This window comes from Globicephala melas, chromosome 7 (assembly GCF_963455315.2).
Source record: "Globicephala melas chromosome 7, mGloMel1.2, whole genome shotgun sequence".
Classification (NCBI taxonomy): domain Eukaryota; kingdom Metazoa; phylum Chordata; class Mammalia; order Artiodactyla; family Delphinidae; genus Globicephala; species Globicephala melas.
Genome location: NC_083320.1, coordinates 73340268 through 73357081, shown reverse-complemented (window position 1 = coordinate 73357081; position 16814 = coordinate 73340268). Strand labels below are relative to the sequence as shown.

At 38.4% G+C, this 16814-nt stretch overlaps 1 pseudogene; it reads right to left on the bottom strand.

The window, feature by feature from the left end:
- Window positions 1-14188: 14188 nt before the first annotated feature.
- Window positions 14189-15607, bottom strand: LOC115849002 (hsc70-interacting protein-like; annotated as a pseudogene).
- Between the last annotated feature and the right edge of the window lie 1207 nt (window positions 15608-16814).

Here is a 16814-nt window from a genome sequence, read left to right as displayed (position 1 = left end):
TTTTAAATTTGTTTTTCTTTTGGCTGTTCTGATTGGTTGATTTCCATCATTCTTTCTTCCAGATCACTTATGAGTTCTTCTGTATCCCCTAGTCTGCTGTTAATTCCTTCCAGTGTGTTTTTCATTTCAGTTATTGTATTCTTCAGTTCTAACTGGTTCGTTTTTATATTTTCTAGTTCTTTGTCAAAATTCTCACTATATTAAGCTATTATTTTCCCTAATTAAGTTAGCATTCTTATTACAAATGTTCTGAATTTTTTATCTGGTAAATTGTTTATTTCTGTTTCATTATTTGTTCTTTCAGGGTTTTTTGCCCTTTTGCTTTTTCAGTTGAGACAAACTCCTCATTCTTCTCATTTTGCTTAACTTTCCCTGTCTCCATGAAATTAGGTGAAACAGTTACCATTGCAGTGTTGAAGTTGTGTCCTTATGTGAATGTGTCCCTATTCAGTCTGTGTGTGCCCAGTGACTTTGGTAGGAGAGTTGGATTTGACACAAGTCATATCTTTCCTCAGGGTGTGCTGGCATCTATCACCTTGGTAGGAGGTAGGGCTGGAGATGGAGGGACTAAGGCCAGAACCAGGTGTGAGGTGAGGCTTCCCCTCTGCTCAGTGGCCGTCACTGCCCTACTGAGGGTGGGATTGGGTCCCAGGTTGCTGGGGCAGAAGCCCTGAGGGTCAGTTCTGAACTGGCTCAGTTCCCTTTAAATGTGTGTTGTCCTCACTCCCAGCACCGACACCATCGCCCCAGAGCAAGAGGGGCCAGTGTGTGTGCTTAGCATGGGTTGGGGTGCAGACTGATGGTCCAGCTGGGGTCAGAGACCCACAGTGGTTCTAATGTGCTGCCTGTGTAAGCACCAGTAAAGGCCGCCCCTGCCTTGCTCAGACGTTGCTTTGGGTCCAAGCCTTCTTTGTCACTCACAGCTGAGCTCTCCTTTCAGCCTCTGCCACCCCTGCCCTGGTTTGGAGCTGCACTATAGGGCAGGCAAGGCCTGTGTGGGCTCTCAGGGTAAGCTGGAGTGCAAGCTGTGGTGGTCTGGCCACAGACGGAGATCGGGGCTGCTTCTGGCCTGCTGCCTGTGTAAGCACCAGTAAAGACTGCCTCTCCCTACTCAGACACTGCTTTGGGGTTGAACTGCCTCTGAGGCTCACAGCTGAGCCTTCACACCAGTGTGGAGCTGCATCGTGAAGCAAGTGAGGCTGGAGCACTTGCTCGGCTCAGGCTGGCGTGCACACCAGGGCAGTCCCAGGAAAGTGGCCAGCCTCCCGGGCAGTCTTCAATCCGTCCTCTCTGCCCTGCTTCGGGAGCAAGTAAGTGTGCTCCTCAGGAGTGGAGTCCAGGTTTCCCACAGCCTGCTGTTAGTCCCACCAGCCAAGGGGGCTTGTCTTCCCTGTGTCAGACCCCAGGACTGGGATGCCCAGTATGTGGCTTGAACCACTCACTCCTCAGGGAGGATCTCCACCTGTGTAATTTCCCTTTTCCTCGGAGTCTCCACCCAGGGTCACAGGTCCTGCCTGACCTGATCACTTCTCTTCCCTTCCTCCCAGATCGCATGTGGATCTTTCTCACAACCTTGGTTGTACAGGAATCTATCTGCCAATTTCCAGTCAGTTTTCAGTAAGAATTGTTCCATATGTAGATGTAATTTTTAGGTGCTTGTCGGGGGAGGTCAGGTCCACGTCTTCCTGCTCCAGCATCTTGATCTTCTCTCTGTATGCAATTTCTTATATTCTGCTGGGCTCTATTATGTTTCTGTCAGCCACACGTTTTTTCCTTTTGAGATTTTTGGGGAGAAGAGAGAAAGTGGTCATAGCAGAGGAGGATAAGGTAGTGTTAGGGATGAGGTGAGGGAATCTAGTATACAATGCTTTATAGCGTTTTTTTAAGCAAAAATATCAAAAGATTGCTTCATCTGGGAATAGACTTCTCAATTTGATATGATTTCCCTTACTCTCATACAGTGTGGGAATTCGAACAGTGATTTTTTGTGAAGTCTTCTGATATTTTTCAATGTTTGCAAATACTTTTATTTTGATAAAATTTCTCTTTTACAATAATTTCTTTGAAACCTCATCACTGATTTCTTTCTACGGTTCTCTCATTCTTTCTTCTTCCTAAATGGAATTACTGTGGCATCGTCTCTTAATTTTTCTCTCAACCAATGTTGGCTTACTTCTGTCTGTTAGACTCATTTTTTTTTTACTGGTTTTGTAAGCTAGTTCAAAGCCATGTAAATCCTCTATCCCCAAACTGGACAACTTAGAACTTTCTTTTTGTTGGAATGATGAGTTTGGTTACAGGAACTCCAGGAGTTCCCTAGGTGGTTCTTTATTCTAAAGAAAAAGCTTCTATCCTCTGTTTCTAAATTGTGGAAATAGCCGTTAGGTATAACACTTTGGTAGCAAGTATGAAAAATTATTGAAAGAGCTAAATTTAAAAGTTGTACTTATTACCACTATAAAAGAATGTCTCAGGCATCCAATACAGAAAGGCTACTGGGCCTCAGGAGAAGACAAGAATGAGATACTGAAGATCTTTCAGTCCTCTCTGTCTCTTATCTCACCATCTCTATGTATCTGCTTCCTTCTTACTTCTCTTTGTGGCCAGCTTCCTTTGCCTCTCCAGACCACAGAACAGACAACAACCACCCCCAGCTCCTGGGTTTACAGATTCTCATTCAGTGTATCCACAGAAACTAGCTTGCTGTCATTATCATAAATCTGAATTCCAGAAGAGAGCATCTCATTGGTTCCTTCCTGGTCCCGTTTGCCATACCCAGGTGACTGAGTCACACTGAATAAGCATGGCTGCAGTTCAAGTAAAGGAAATTTCCCAAGACAGTGTGGGATGATTTAGCTTATGTGCTGGTTGTATACCCCAAAGTATGACTCACTCCAAAAAAACCTCACTTAACCAGTGAGGCTTATCAAACTGGCAGTGTAATATAGTCTATTTTCCTCAAACTTTAGTGTCTGAATACCGCTATCACATTTTTTTTTCCATTTCCAAGTACCAACTATCCCATTATTTACTAAATCTATTTCTTAGATCAAACTTAAGGTACTATATTTCTCTGTTCCTAGCAATTTTCTGAAGTCACAGGGTTGGTGTGTTTTATTTTTTCTAGTATTCGTAAGTTTACATCTATAACTACTAAATTAAGCTGTTAAAATAGCAAAAAAATTTCATGGACGGTCCACTAATGACTCTCTTGTCTGCACTACCTATTTAGCCTCCTATCTAGGTGCCTCAGATCCACCCTTGGTCATCTCCAACCCATTCTCTGTACTGCAGCCTGAGTGATCTTTGGGACCCACAGGTGTGATCAGGCTGTTCCCCCCTCCCCAACTTAAAATGCCTGGTGGCCTCCCCTTCTTCAGTGAATGGCAACTCCATTCAGCCTGTGATTCAGGTCAAGCCCTTGGAGTTATCCTTGACTCATTTTCTTTGTCTAACACCCTTCATCCAATTTACTTGTATATCACGTAGTCTCCATCTTTGAAACACATCCAGAATCTGACCTCTCCTCGCCATTCCTACTACCACCCCCATCAAAGCCACCATCATGTTTAACCTGGATTATTAATCTAGATTCCCAACTGTTCTCTCTCTTTTTTACCCTTACACTCTTACAGTCTATGTCCACAGAGCTGCCAGGGTGATCCTTCTAAAACATAAGTCGTATCATATTATTATGTTCAAAATGCTCCAAGGACTTCCCATTCCATTTAGAGTCAAAGTCAAGCAGTTTACTTCAGTTCCAAGACCCTATAACCTGCTCCTCTAAGATCTCTTCTCAGATCCTCACTCTTCCCTTTCCTGTCTGTGTTCCAGGAACACTGGCTTCTCTGCTGTTTTAAATATTCTAAGTATGTTCTCACCTCAGGACCTTTGCCTGAGCCATTTCCTCTACTTGGAACACTCTTTCTTCTTAGAGCTAAATGGTTCTCTCCTTTACTTCTACCTTTTGCTAAAAATTTATCTTAACAAAAAAAGAAATCTTCCCTTGTCACCATTTGTAAAATAGCACTTCACACCACCATTATTTGTTCCCTGCTTCATTTATTCTCATGGCACCTGTTACCACCTGACACATTATATTTTAATTAATTTATTTATTATCTTTGTCTCTCTCCCCATGTAACCCACATGATGGCAGGGACTTTATTATGTTCATTGTTCAAACTTCGGTGCTCAGGACAATACTTGTTTCTTGATGGATGCTCAAAAATATTGTTGAATGAATAAATCAGTGATATAAGAATGAATAAGTAAATGAATGAATAAATGAACATGACCTTCCTAGCTTCATGGTCTACCTTCAAAGTCCCCCTCCAGTCTTCTCTCTTGCCATCCTTCCCACCCTTCTCTGTGCTTCAGCTTTTTGTTTTTCTAAACTTCTAAAGCATGCCATGTTTCCTTCTGCACCAGGGCCTTTTATTCATGCTATTGTGTCTATTAGGAATACCCTTTCCTTTCCTCCCTCTTTGCCTGCTTAAACGTCAAAGAAGAGTTTCTTGGGTCTGTGGACAGGCCAGATTCTATTATATGTTCTCATAGCATTGTGTGCCTCATTTTGGGTCACTTGTCACAGTTCTAATCCTACATTTATGTATGAGATTTTTGATTGCCTCCCCACAAGAGTGGGATAGGGTCTTTCCCATCTAGGGGCCAATAAATATTTGTTGAATAAATAAATGAATGTAGATTCATGTCCTAGTAATAGACCTGTAGCTAATTTTCTGCATAAATCTGGACAAGTCACTTTCTCTCTCTGGCCATCAATTTCCCTAACAGTAAAATGGGGAAGCTGGTCTATAGAAGACCCGGTCCAGTTTTCCCTTTTATCCCTTTAATTTTCTTTGGAGTTGAAGGTAGCCATGCTCTATACATTCCTTCTGTTTAGGTGAACGAAACCTAGTGAATTCAAAATACATCCTACACACTTATTGAAGCAAACACTTTTTTCTTTGTTCTTGAGCTCAAATCATTTTATAGGCAAAATTTACTCCCTAAGAGTTCTTTTTTTCCTTCTTTCTTTTTGTTCTCTGATCCTTTCTACTGGGAGGACACAGTTATCGTGAAGCCTGTCTAACAATGAGGAAGGTAAGATAAGTTATGGCAGAGCTCTGCTAGAATGCTCTACCAATTCTCACTCTTCCCACAAATCATGCTGCTTCTTGACAATGTGTTGACTCCTCTATAGGGCTTGTCTGTTACCTCATTTATCTCAACATAAGAATGTTGAGGACTCTGTTTGCTTTAAGAGGCTTATTGTGGGGTAAAAGAAGGGACTGTGCCCCTGTAGTTATGAAGCGAGCCCCAGATAAATGTTTTATGGAAGGACAGTTTTCCAATTAAAGCCTTTTAGCTCCTATACTCAAGCCTTCTTTAAGTTCCCTGTTTGATCTCTGAGAATTGCAGAATTAACAATTATTCAATCCAAGCCCCAAAGTCTGTGGATGAAGGAATTGAAACCCAAAAACCTGAGTGAGTTGTCTAAGGTCACAGAACTACTTAAATGCAGAACTAGGAATAAAATCTAAGTCTGATTTCTGGTCTAGTGTGTTCCTAGGAACCTAAGCGTTCCTAGGAAACTCTAGGGACCTAACATCAGTTACCTAAGTTGATGAGGTGGGCATGACTAAGTTAATGCAAATCAGCACTCCCACCACTGAATTCAGCACTGAATTTAAAGGCCTCACATCACAGCGTGGGGCGTTCAATTATCTCTATTTTTAAGTATTCAAGAGTCAGATTGTATTGCAGACCAATCTGGGCCTGGTGGAGGCAGAGTATCAGCACCCAAAACCCCTTCATTTCAAATTAAAAGTAAATTCACTCTGGTTTTCCTCAAGGTGGCTCTTTGCTTTAGTTAGAACTTTTCCCTCACTTTTGAAAGCCTTTCTGTAGGAGGCTCCTGTGTGCAAAGATGTTGGCTTCAAGGCCAAGTGGCTCAGAGCCAATTGCCTGAGGAGAAAGATGTATTTAATTAGAAGGTTCTTGTTTCAGATGGAAGAGCAACCTGAGGCTATCGATAAGAGGCTTTTCTTTGAGGAGCTGTGAGACTCCAGGTAGCACTTGATCAAGTATATCTAGAGTATGTTGCTGAAAAGGGCTGGGTGTCTTTTTGACTCTGGGAGAGCACAGTCTGAGGACAGACTATGGAACCCTGTCCTCGTATCTCTACTTTCTACTGTATAGCCTGAGACTAGACACTAAATCTCTCTCTGCCTCAGTTTTTAAATATCAAGTGGAGATTAAAAATGGTATGTACCTGGGAGGGTTGTTGTGAGTTTTAAATGAGTTAAAACATGCTTTGGACCATGCCTAGCACATAAAACATATTCACTACTGTTTTTGTTATTATAGTCATTAATATAATTCCTTTTACCTTCCTTTCTTGTCTTGGAATCACTTCAGTGAAAGGTCGGTGTCCTCCCACAGACCTGCATGACAGCAAACGCCACATGGCAGACTCTGAGGGTCCATATACTCTTCAGTGTTCCCCCAGTGCTGGCAGAGGCTTTGTTGAGCCTGCACTATAGTTTGACTTCTCCCTCTGCCCAGTCCTACTTCTTCCTCTTGCCTCTCACAGAGGATGATCCCTGATAAATACTCTGTATGCAAACTCCATCTTGGCATCTGGAGAACCCACCCAATGAAAACTGACTTCCAGAGGATGTTAGTAACATACAGTAGACACAGTTTGGGAGCCAATGTGAAAATATGGAAAAACATTTGAACTATCAGGGTCTCAGTTTCCATATCAATGAAATGAGGGTAATTATCTTTAACATGCAAGGTGTTATGAGGATTTAGGGAAAGAGTAAAGGGCCAAGCCCATAGAAGTGAATGCTATAAGAGTTAATTTGAGACCGCCTCCATTTTACCCCTTTGTTTTCTTCAATTAACTTTTTCCTCTTCCTTTTCCTAACCCAGTCATATTTTTTCCTCTTATTTCACACATTGCTTTTCATCTTCCTTTTCTGTCTCTCCACTTGTCACACCCTTTCAATTTTAACTTAGTCCTTTAATCAGTGTTGTTGAGGTCCATTTTACATACAATGAAATGCATACATTTTAACTGTGCTGGTGATGAGTTTTGAAAAGTGTATATACATGTGGATCCACCATCACAGTGAAGTTATAGAGCATTTCCATCATCAGAAAAGGTAGCCTTGTACCTTTTCCTAGTCAACCCTCACCTCACAATCCCAGCATAGGTAACCATTGATCTACTTTCTGTCACCGTAGATTGGATTTGTCTTTTCTGGAGTTTCATATGAATGTAATCCTACAGTGTGTATTCTTTTCTGGTTTTTTTTTTCCTCTCAACATAATGTCTCTGAGACTATCCATGTTGTGTGTGCACCATAGTTTCATCCTTTTCATTGCTGTGCAGTAGTCTATTTATGAAGGTATTACAATTTGTTTCTCCATTTACCAGATGTTGGGCATTTGGTTGTTGGCCATTATGAATAAATCTACCGTAAACACTTATGTACAAGTCTTTGTGTGGATATATGTCGTCATTTCTTCTGCAGTAGAATTGCTGAATCATGTTAAGTGTATCATATGTTAAGTGTACCTTTACAAGAAAATGCCAATATCATGTTGCATTCCACCTAAAAAAAGTATGCAAGTTTCAGTTGCCCCACATTCTCTCCAGCACTTGCCATTCTCAGTCTTTTTTAATTTACCTATCCTAGTAGGTGTGAAGTGAAAGTGTCTTGTTGTGATTTAATTTGCATTTCCCTGGTGACTAATAATGTTTCACCCTTTAATGGCTCTTGTATGTTTTTTGTGATGGTTTTGTTAAAGTATTTTGCCAGTTTTAATTGGTTTTTTCTTATTACTGAGTTTTATAATTTTGGCATGTATTTTCAATGTAAATTATTTCTTAGATATATGTATTGTGAATATTTTCTCCCAATTTTTGTCATCTTATCATTTTTCTTTAGATCATTTTTTCAAAGAGAAGTTTTAAATTTGATGAAGACCAATTTATTAATTTTTTTATCATGCTTTTTGTGGCCGAGTTATAAAATCTTTGTTTACTTCAAGATGGCAAAGACTTTCTCATATATATTCCCCTAGAAGTGGTATAGGTTTTACATTTTTTAGGTTTCACATTTAGGCCGATAGTCCATTTCAATTTACTTTATTTTACTGTGATATAAGGTACAAGTCTCATTTTTTTTTTTGCATATAGATACCCAGATCTAGTACCATTTGTTGAAACTTTTTTCTCCATTGAATTACTTGTCACCTTTGTCCAAAATTGTATGACTGTATATATATATATACACACACACACATATATATATAAATATAGTCTATTTCTGTAGTCTGTTTCTGTTCCATAATCTATATGTCTATCTGTATGCCAGCAGCAAACTCTCTTATCATGGCTTTTTAATGTCTTAAAATAAGATGTGTGTATGACCTCAAACTGTTTTCCTTTTTACAGTATAGTCTTTTGGCTACTTTAGGTCCCTCACATTTCCACGTGAGTTTTAGAATCTGCTTGTCAGTGTCTACAAAAATGCCTGCTCTGATTTTCACTGGGATTTCGTTGAATCTATTTTGGGAAAACTGGCAGCTTAAAAATACTGTCTTCCTATCAGTGCATAATGTATCTGTTCATTTAGTTAGATCTTATTAATTTCTTTTAGTGAGATAATTTAGTTTTTAGTTTAGATATCTTGCATGTCTTTTGAAAAATTTACTCCTCAATGTTTTGTATGTTATTTTAAATGTTTAATTTTTTTTAGAATTTCACATCCTAATTGTTTATTGCTAGAATAAAGAAATATAGTTGATTTTGTATATTAATACTGTTTCCTGAGACCTTGCTAAACTCACTTATTACTTGTAGGAGATTTTTTTTATGTGGATTTCTTAGTATGTGTACATAGACAATGATATTATCTGTAAATAAAGACAGTTTTACTTTTTCTTTTCTTATATGTATGCTCTTGTTTATTTGTTTGTTTTATTGCACTGGCTAGGACCTCTCATACAACAATTGAAGAGAACTGGTAAGAGTGATATCCTGTCCTATTCCCCATCTTAGGGGAAAAACAGTTAATCTCTTACCATTAAGTTAGCTGTAGGTTGTTTGCAAATGCCTTTCATTTGGCTTAAAAGTTTCTATTCCTAGATTGCTGAATTTTTATTGGTATTAATATTTTTCAAATGCTTGTTTTTACATCTACTGATACGATTATGTGGTTTTTTTCTTTTATTCTGTTAATATGATTTATATCAATTGATGTTTAAAATGTTATGCATTTCTAAAATGAGTTTGCGCAATAATACCACTTGGTCATGGTATGTTACCCCATTGATATATTGCTGGATTCAATTTGATAATATTTTCTGTTTGGAGAGGTTTTAAATTGGAATTCAATTTTTTAAACTGATATAAGGCTATTTAAAGTTTTTTCTATTTCTTCTTGAGTTGGTTTTGGAAATTTGTGCCTTTCAAGGAATTTTTTCATTTCCTCTAATTTGTCAAATCTATTGGCATAAATTTGTTCATAATGTTCCCTTTTAAAGAATCTATAGTAAAATCCCCTTTCATTTCTGATGTTGGTAAGCTGTGTCTGCTCTCCTTTTACTTGTTCTGTTTACCCTCAAGTTTATCAATTTTATTGATTATTTCAAAGTACCAGCTTTTCATTTCATTGAGATTTTTTGTTGTTTGTTTTCTATTTCATTGATTTCCACTCTATTATTTCCTTCTTTCTGCTTACCTTGGGTTTCCTTTGCTGTACTTTTTCTAGTTTCTTAAAGGATAAGTTTAGATAATTGATTTCAGACATTTTTTCCTCCAAAATAATCGTTTAATGATTGATTATTTTCTCTAAGACAGTGCTGGCCAACAGACATTTCTGTGTTGGTGGTACTGTTCTCTGTACTATTTAATAAGATGGTCACTAGCCTCATGTGGTTATTTAGTGCTTGAAATGTGGCTAGTGTGACCAAGAAAATGAATTTTTATTTTATTGATTTTAAATAATTAAAATTAAAATGTAAATGGTTATATGTAGCCAGTGGCAACCATATTGGACAGCATACCTCTAAATACTACTGCATCCCACAAATATTGATATGTGTATTTTTATTCATTCAAAATATTTTCTAATTTCTCTTATGATTTCTCCTTAAACTTATAAATGGATTGTGTGATTTCCAAATATTTGGGAATTTTAATGATTTCTAATTTAATACCATTTTGTTCAGAGAACATATGTTGTATGATTTCAATCATTTTTAAATGTATTGAAATTCATTTTATTGCCCAGCATATGGTCTACAATGGTGAATCAACTATGTGCACATAAGAAGAATGTGTATTCTGTAGTTTTTGGTAAAGTGTTTTATTCATGTCAATTGGTTAATTTGCTTGATGGTGTTTTTGAAATATTTTATATCTGCATATTCTCAGTTACTGAGAGAGGAGTTTTTAGTTTCTAATTGTAATTGTGAGTTTTTTAATTTCTCCTTTCATTTCTTTCAGTTTTTGCTTCATATATTCTGAAGCTTTGTGTATGCACATTTAAGATTATTCTATATTCTTGAAATATTGATCCCTTTATCATTATGAAAGAAACCTCTTTACCCTTTGCAATGATCCTTGTCTTGAAGTCTACATTGTCTGGTTTTAATTTAGCCATTCCAGCTTTGTTTTGGTTACTATTTGCAATATATACCTTTTCCATGCTTTTTTTTTTAAACCCACTGATGTCTTTATATTTAAGATAATTTGTTGAGAACTGCCTATAGTTGAATATTGCTTTATTTTATCCAGCCCAACAATCTCTGACATTTAATCGTAGAGTTTAAACTATTTACGTTTAGTGTATTTATTGATACATTTGAGGTTAAATCTAATATTTTGCAATTTGATTTTTTGTCCTCTCTGTTCTTTATTTCTCATTTTCTACCTTCTTTTCAATTAATTCCTTATTATTTGTCTTTCATCTTATTTCCCACTACTGATTAATTAGCTATACCCATGTGTTTTGTCTCTTAAAGTGTTTGCTCTAAGCTTTACAATACGCATTTTAAACTTAACACCGCCTGTCTTCAAACTAAATCACAAAACTTCACATATGACATAAGAACTTTAGAACTGTATAACTTATCTCCTTTCTTCTCTCTTTTGTGGCATAATTGTTAAACATTTTTCATTGTAAGCCTTCAAATGCATTGTTTTCATCATTACTTTAAACAGTTAGCTATCTTTAAAACTTTTTTAGTGAGAAAATAATATTTTTTCTATTTATCCATTTACCATTTTTGGTCCTCCTTATTTAAGTTGTCAGCTGATATAATTTTTTTCTTGTTCTTCTGGAATGCCTTCACACAGCTTTTTCTTATATGAAAGTGTTTCATTTTTGAAAGATACTTTCTGTGCGTATAGAAGTTTAGATTGACATTTTCCCCCAGAACTTAAATATTGTTATATTGTTTTCTCAATTTCATAGGTTTTGATAAAAAACTTGCTGTAATTTTTATCTTTGTTCCTCTTTACATAATCACTTTTTTTCTCTGGGTAATGGTTTCCCCTTTATCACTGTTCTTTTTTAAGCAATTTGATTATGATGTGCTGTGGTTTTCCTTATACTTGTCCTGCTTGGGGATCATCAAGCTTCTTGAGTCTTGGTTTATAGTCTTCTTCACATTTGGAAAAACGTTTGGCCATTACATATTCACATGTCTCTGCCCCCACCCCCACCCCCTTATTTTTGTTTTTGTTTTTTTTGCGGTACGTGGGCCTCTCACCGTTGTGGCCTCTCCTGTTGCGGAGCACAGGCTCTGGACGCACAGGCTCAGCAGCCACGGCCCACGTGCCCAGCCGCTCCACGGCACGTGGGATCCTCCCGGACCGGGGCACGAACCCGCGTTCCCTGCATCGGCAGGCGGACTCTTAACCACTGTGCCACCAGGGAAGCCCCACCCCCTTGTTTTTTGTTTTCTCTCTTCCTGGGATTCCAATCACATGTATGTCATGTTAGACCCTTCTTCTTCTTCTTCTTGTCTTCCTCTCTATGCTTCATTTTGGAGAATTTATATTGCATTTTCTTTAAGTCCACTATATTTTCTTTTTTTTTCCAGTTTCTAATCTGCCATTAATTCTATCCAGCAAAGTTTTTATTTTAGATGTTATAGTGTGTGTTTTTTTTTTAGCAGTAAAAACGTCCTTTACTTTTCCTTTTTGTAGCATTATTGGCACAAGAAAAGAACATGTCTGGTTTAGAAATGATGTTAAGTTTCTACAAAAATGAAGATGTACTTTGTATTAACTTAAAAGTATAAAAAGCACAGGATACATTTTCAGACCAGTTTTACTTTTACCTACTTATGGTAATATGTGCAGTGTTAGAACGTACTTAGGTAATGTGTAAATCAAATGAAAAATCCAGAAGCAGCTGGTTCTGAATTACCGCACACACTGAAAATTTTGAGAAAGGAGAACACATATTAACAAAAAGAACACCAGCAAGCTCAAACTCAAGTTTATATGCTGAGTATTTTTAAAGGGTTTAAAAAGCATGCTCAATCAGCATACAGCTTTTTCTCACTTAACAGATGCATTTCTATCTGCTTGTGTACAGCAAAGGGTAAAAACTTGAATCAACTTACTTATGATTTCAGAAATGTATTCCATGGAATTTATTTCACTGCTCCTACCATTGATTCTTCAAATAAGCAAAGTACAGAGGGTCTCATCCCTTGAAATTGCTTTTAAACTAGCACTTTACATTGAAAGATAATAAGTAGAAACCTAGCAATTCCTGGTACAGTGCCTAGACTTAGCCTCGTTTAATAGAAGAATTGGATGTACAACAGAAAATTTATCATTTTCTTTATCCTTGGAGGAGAGGGAAGGAATGACGAGAGGTGGGGACATGGCTGCAGTATTTAAGAGCTGAATGGAACAATGCATCTTTCACAATGCTGACAACTCCACAATGAAGAACCACCATGAATCTCATCAATTTTTTTAGTTCATGCTGGATTAGGAATTTAGGTTCCCCTCTTTGTGTATCAATTAATTCAAACTTCTCCAAAAATTAATACTACAAGATAAACTCTAACTGCAATAGGTATTTCCTAAGTAGGAGACCAAACACCAAAGGGAATCCCTTCTTCCAACATCTATTGGTATGTTTTAAGATTTCACCAAAGAGGAAATCTAACACTTAAATATGAAGTCTCTTGGCCAAGTAAGAAACTACAGCTATTATGGGTATTACCCTACATAGCCACTATTTGTATTACATATTAAATTAAGCCCATCATTAAATACGCTTGCATAATTATGCTGTGAGTGATGATAGCAGTGATGATGCTAGTGAAAAAGCTCTTCTTTAGCCCAAGAAGAGTAAGAGGGAAAAAATGTGAAAACAAGTAGAAAGACAAAGAGTTGGGCATTTTCTGATCTGAAAAGAACATTTTAAACATAGAAATACAAAAAGAAAAGTATTCCCTTATTTCCCCTATGTGGAAATATGAAACATTTATTTTAGATATCGGACAAAAACAGAGCTAAATAATCCAATTTTACTGCAGCAGTATAAAAATCATCCCGTCACCACAGTGTAAGATTTAAATGCATCTGCACAAGGGTACACATTATATAAAATGTAGTTAAGATTACTGCAGCCCTGACAAGTATTTCCAGTCCCTAACCCAGATCCTACTGCAATACTGGTGGTTCCAGTAGTTTCATGGAAGTAAATCATTAATAATAATAAAGCAATTAAAAAGACAAATCAAAATACCTCAGTGACCATATATTCAACTCAAACTTTATTTAAATGTTACATTTGCCTCCCACTAATAAATCTTTATTTCACTCAAACTTGAACAGTAAATCTTCCATACTGAAGTATCTTCCTTGCCTAATTAATTCAAAGGAAGAAACCAAAATGATTAGTAAAGAAAAATGTAGGGATTAACACACCCTTTTAATTTGTTTTAAATATTTTTAAGGTTTAAAAATTGTTTAAAATTTTTAATTTCTAGTAAGAAAACATTATCTGAATGAATACCCTAATGGCAAACCACTGTAAAATGTTTCAGCTGCATCTGGGGCAGAGGGGTAGGGTTTATCTTCATAGCACCCCCGCTTTCTTCATGACAAAGTCAGAGGTACACTGGTTTGTATTGCGACATACATTAGGTGATCTAAGTTGCGTTTCCTTCAGCAGGGGCTTTATTTGTCAGAAGGGCATTATGCTTGACCTCCAAATTTGGCCGACAGTTTACTGATGAGATTCATAACCTTTGGGTTGCTCTGATGTTTTGACATACTTGCTGGGTTCTGAGCCACATCCTGGAAGGCCACCATAACTTCTGGATCCTGCATGGCTGTAAGAACCTCTGGATCGGGCTTCCCTGGTGGCGCAGTGGTTGAGAGTCTGCCTGCTGATGCAGGGGACACGGGTTCGTGCCCCGGTCCGGGAAGATCCCACATGCCGTGGAAAGGCTGGGCCTATGAGCCATGGCCACTGGGCCTGCGCGTTCGGAGCCTGTGCTCCGCAACGGGAGAGGCCACAGCGGTGAGAGGCCCGCGTACCACAAAAACAAACAAACAAACAAAAAAGAACCTCTGGATCACTAAGAATTTCACTGAGCCCAGGCATTCCTGCCATTCCAGGCATGCCCCCTCCCATTCCAAGCATTCCTCCAGGAAAATTACCAGGCATTCTGCCAGGAAAGCCACCTGGAAAAGAGCCATACTGAGCCCCTGACTGTCTGGCTGCTTCTTCCTTCTGGGCTCTCGCATGTTCTTCCTGAGCCTTCTTGACCCTTTCTGTTCTTTCTTTGATCTCTCTCTCTCTCCACGTTTTCGCTCATACTTTCTCCGAAATTCAGCAATTTTCTGGGCCCTTGGTTGAACTTCTTTCGGCATTGCACTAGCATCTTCATCATAATCCAGCTTACGGGCAAGGGCAAGATCATGGGCAGCTTCTTCCCAATGGCCCAAAAGTCTGTGTGCTTTCCTTTGCTACTCGTATGGCTGAGCAGAATCGGGATCTATTTCAGTAGCTCTGTCACAGTCTCGGATGGCACCATTTGGCGTCTGTAATTTGAGGAAGACACTTGCTCTCTTGGCATACAGAATGGCCAAACGAGGATTTAACTTGATGGCATCTGTGAACAAGTCAGTGGCTTTCTGTAGTTCACCATCATTTAGGGCATCAATGGCAGCCACTTTTTTATCATTTGCCTGATCAGTCATCTCCTCAGTTATCTCTACATTTTCATCTCCCATTTCTTGAGGGGCATCAGTGTCCGGTTCAATCACACCTTCATTGTCAATTTCTAGATCACTTTCCTCACTTGATGGTTCCTCTGTCTTTATGTTTTCCTCCGCCTTCTTACTATCTGTTTTTTCTTCCTTGGTATTTTTTTCCAATTTAGTTTTAGGAGTAGCAGGTGGTATTTTACCCCCCATGCTCACCACCCACTCCTTCAGGAAGCCCATTTCTTCGGTGTGCAGAACGCTTGGGTCCTGCTTGCACATTTTCACGAAGGCTCGAAGCTCGCTCACTTTGCGGGGGTCCATGGTCCGGAGGCGGCGGGCGGCAGCGGAGGCTGTGGCCGGATCCCTGGCCCCGGCACTAGCTTAGTGTGACCACGTAAGGGAGGCGGGTACTGTGAGGCAGAACAGACTAGAACCTCCTATAGTTTTCATTTTTTGAAGTTCCTTTTTTTTTTTTAAAAATATCTTCTATTTCCCTCCTCTTTGTATTCATTTTTCTCTGAATTCTCAAGCATAATGATCATAGTTGTCTTAAAGATTTCTGCCTACTAATTCCACATCTCTGTAATTTCTAGATTTGTTACTATAGACTGATTTTCCTCCTGGTTATTGGTTATATTTCCTCTTCTTTATACATGTGTAGTGATTTTTTTTTTTTGGATTCTGAACATTGTAAACTTTATGTTATTTGAGTGCTGAATTTTGTTGTAGTCCTTCAAAACATGTTTATTGAGCTTTGTTCTGGTAATCATTTAGGTTATTGGTAGATAAATTTCTTTCAAGGATTATTTTTTAAAGACTTTATTAAGGCATGTCTAGAGTAGTCTTCACTTGATGGCTAGCTAAGACCACACCTGAGGGTTGAGTCTTCCGTGGTCTCTACTGAATGCTTTTTCTGTTCACTAAGGACTTTTTACCCTGACTATTGTGAACTCAAAATATTTCCAGTGATGTGTGAACTCTGGAGTTGTTCTGCTTGCAGCTCCCTGGCAGTTGTTCTCCCCTAAGAAGCTGTTCTTTGCACACCTGTAGAATTTCACCCTATGAATGTACAGACTGATATTTAGCCAAACGATAAAGGGGACCCTGTGAATATTTCCGAAGCCTTTTATCTTTCTGTCTCCATTACTCTTGCCCGCATGCTCAGGCTCCCTCAGACTCCAGTGGTCTCCTCTACCCAGTGAGATTGCTAGAGTCTTTGGGGCTCCCTCTTTCTGCATTGAGTTTGGGAAATTACCTCCAGGCAGAACTCCTAGGACTCATAGGATTCACCTTTATTAGTTTCCCATACCTCAGCTGTCACAGTCCTGTGCTTCCTGTTGTTTAATATCTGAGTATTGTTTTATATATTTTGCTCAACTATCTAGTTGATTATGGCCTGACAGTAAGTCCAAACTTTGTTTCTTCCTAATGGCTAAAAACAGAAGTCCAAATTTTCATGTTTATCCAAGGTTATACACGCACAGAGATTAAAGAGTCAATTTTCCAATGTTTTTATAGAGCAGAACAAAACAATAGCCGTCCCCTG